Source organism: Arachis hypogaea, chromosome 14 (assembly GCF_003086295.3).
Source record: "Arachis hypogaea cultivar Tifrunner chromosome 14, arahy.Tifrunner.gnm2.J5K5, whole genome shotgun sequence".
NCBI classification, from domain to species: Eukaryota; Viridiplantae; Streptophyta; class Magnoliopsida; order Fabales; family Fabaceae; genus Arachis; species Arachis hypogaea.
Window position 1 is genome coordinate 28,032,181 of NC_092049.1, and position 3,548 is coordinate 28,035,728.

Below are 3,548 nucleotides of genomic sequence, written 5' to 3' on the forward strand. Positions count from 1 at the left end.
AAATGAATTGAGTTTGAATCTGTTTTCTTGAAATATGGGAATGATATGAATTTTCAGCATTAGTCTAATTTTAAACTAATTTGGTTTTGAACCCTTGGAAGGGGTTACGGAATGGTTTGGTTGGAACCCGAAAAGGGTGGCAAAGTCCAAATTTTAGGGTTAAAAGGAACTATGTTTTGAAGTTTGGTTAAAGAAGTACCTTTAGAGGAGTTTTAGCGAATTTTAAAAGAAATAGAACTTTGATTAATTAAATTCGTATTGCCTTTGAAGTACTCCTTAAATTTTGACTTAGCAAGATTAAATAATTCCGAGCCTTTGAGAAGGTTTCCGATTTAAGAATGAAATAAAATTGGTTTTTGAGCTTAAATAATTTTGGTTTTAAAATTGGTTTGGAACTTTTGGCTTATATGCTTTGGTTTTGGTTTTAAATCTCCATTTTAATTGATTTCAATTTAAGTAACTATGAATTTGGGGATTTCTAAAGAATTTAAGAAATGAGGTAGGTTATTCTTCCCTAGAGTCTTGAGTCCTTGCCAAGGTTGTTATTTGATAAACTCTGATTTAGAATAGTTAAACAGATGATTTAAAAGTGAAGGATTTGAGTCTTTTCAAAGAGAATTAATTTTTAGAAAAAAAGTGGATTATGAGCTTAAAATACTGAGATTTGAGGATTTTGAATTTTGAGACAAAGATGAATTTGATTTCTGGTTTTAAAGTAAAGTGATTTGAGAAAAAAGTGATATATAGCATGAATTATGATTTGACTTGATATGGATTGTTAATGAAGTGCATGAATAATGATGAATGAATGATTATGAATGAATATGTGGCTTTTGCATTTCTTTTATCTGATATACGAGTTTCCTTGAGTAAAGTATCGTGGCTTGCCACCACATGTTCCAGGTTGAGACTCGATATTCTGTTGACCCTACATCGTAATGGTGACCGAGCACATATAAATTCCCGGGAAGGATACCCCCATTGAGAAAATTTTATATATGAGAAAAAGCTATGCATAGACTTTCGGGGATGCGCAACGGGAGATAGTCCAGGGTTTAGCAACCGGACTTGTCGGATTGGCTTGATAATTGACAGATGAGACTCATCAGCCATAGGGCAGGCACTCATCATATGTATATATGTGACATTGTTTGGGTGTGCACATTGTAATTGGTTTGCCTATGTGAATAATTATGTTTAATTGCTAATTGCTATACTTGATGTAACTCCTTGATTGTGTTTGAACCTTCTTACTTGTGTTTGTGACTGAAAATTGGTTGGATTGTGGTGGATTGACTGTTGATTGAATTGTTTGGGCCTATGGCTGTGATTAATTATATAATGAGCTGAAGGCCGTGAATGGTTTGTGTTTTTGGTTTAGTAATGCCTGAAAAACTGAACTGGTTTTGCATAGAGTTAATGAACCTATGCTTGGAACAGCTTGGTCATTCATGCTGTGTAGGAAAAAATTTTTAAAAGATTTTGAATTTTTGAAGAGTTAACAATTTTTTCATTTAAAAAGGATTTCGGATTTTTGGTTATAAATCTCTGGTTTTGAAAAGATACATAAGGCGGCTATTAATCATTGTACTTTAAAAACAGTTTTATTTCACGTATCCTATTATAGTAATTTCTCTAACCCCATAGTGAGAACCAGCGAGGACGATGTTCTCACTCCTCTACATGTCTTTTCTTTTCAGGTTATGGACGACGAAGTTTGGAAAAGCTTATTTATTTCGTTTCTGTTTAAACGATGTTTTGTGTTGTATTAGTTACTTTTTCCCTTGACTATACCTTTACAAGTTTTTATAAGAGGGATATGAATTTGATTATGTAATGATTGTAAACTAATATATATATATATATATATATATACTTTTCTGAGTATTGTAATTTTGTAATGTAAGTATGGATGTAAGTTTTGAAAAATACGGTTTAAGTTTTAAAGAGGCTCATATTTTAGTATTAAATATTTTAAGAGTCGTCGTAATACCTGAGCTATCAGAATGGCACAGCAAAAAGCGTGATATTTTGATAGTTAGGTGTTACAATTTGGACTAATCACACTCTAATGAGGCTACAGAACGAGCATTCCATATAATGCCACTCACGCCAGCATGCCATTCTTCATATCGAGATAAATGATAAATCCATATTTTACTATTGTTTTTTGCTTGAAAAGAGTGAATTTTTAGCAATTTATCTTGTATTTATTCCTTGAAATTGCATGTTTTTGTGAATTTTTTCATAATTATAATTTATTGTTAAAAATATATTTTTTATGCTTTAAATTGCCAAATTTAATTTACTTTTATCCCATTTGATACCTTGATATGTTTGTTGAAGTGATTCAAGGGTTAGAAGGAAATGATGGCTTGGAAGGATGAAGGAAAATCATGCAAAAGTGGAGAATTCATGAAGAAATAAAGATTGGACATTTTCTAGGTTGTGCCTACGCATGACTTGTGCATACGCATGACTTGTAGAACGTGACTCACTTAAGTTAACACGTAACTTGCAATTTCAAGCACATTTTGTGCCCAATCCAACTCTTTTCTAAAGCATTTGAAGCAAGAATTCAAGAGGGATCAACCAAGTAGTGTAGGAATAGTTTAGTGTGATGTTTTAGGTAGAATTCTAGAGAGAACACTACAAAAAAAAAGGCCTATGGTCACGGTAAAAAACCGTGACCATAGCTAGTGAAAAGGGTGACCATAGATCTATGGTCACAGTTTTGGATTTAAATTTAGGGTTTCTCTCTAGAATTTAGGGTTTCTTAGTTTAATTTCTCCTTAAATAGATTTAAATTTTGTTTTATTTTAGTTTTCTTTATATTTTCTTATTCTATTGTCTTAATTCTCTTGGTTTTACTTGTTAGCTTCTCAATTTTTGTTAATCTTTGTTTATGAACTCACTTCTTAAATTTCCAATTTTTTTTAATGCAATTGATATTTTTCATGTTTATTTTTGCCTATTTGAATTGTTGTTATTGCTTTCTTGTTTTAGTAGTTATAGATTTTATTATTCTTGTAATTTATGATGTTTTTCTTTTATGTATTCTAAGTGTTTGACAAAATACCTTTCTTAGTTTTAGAGTAGAATTTTGCATTTTTGGCTTGGGATTGAGGACTTAAGTGACCTTGAGTCATTGATGTCCTATATTTAGGGTTGTTAGTTGATTTAGTTTCCACTAACGCTAATCTTTTACCAAATTAAATTAGTAAGTTAGTTAGGATTTGTGGATTGAGATCAATTATGCTTACTTGATTTTTTTCCGATGTTTAGGGGATGACGAAGTGGGATTAACTCTTCATAATTGCCATGTTCATGGTCAGTGACAAGGATAGTTATCCTTGATTCTCAACCCTTGTCTTAATTACTTTAATTGTTCTTAGTTTAATCTCTTGCTTGCTCTTTTAATTTCTTACCATTTAAATTTCTGTTCATTGTTATCAAATTCTCTTTTTCTCATAGCCAATGATACGCATATCCGATTGCAATTCCGTGGAAGAACAACCCGAGATTTAAAACTTCCAGTTATTTGATTC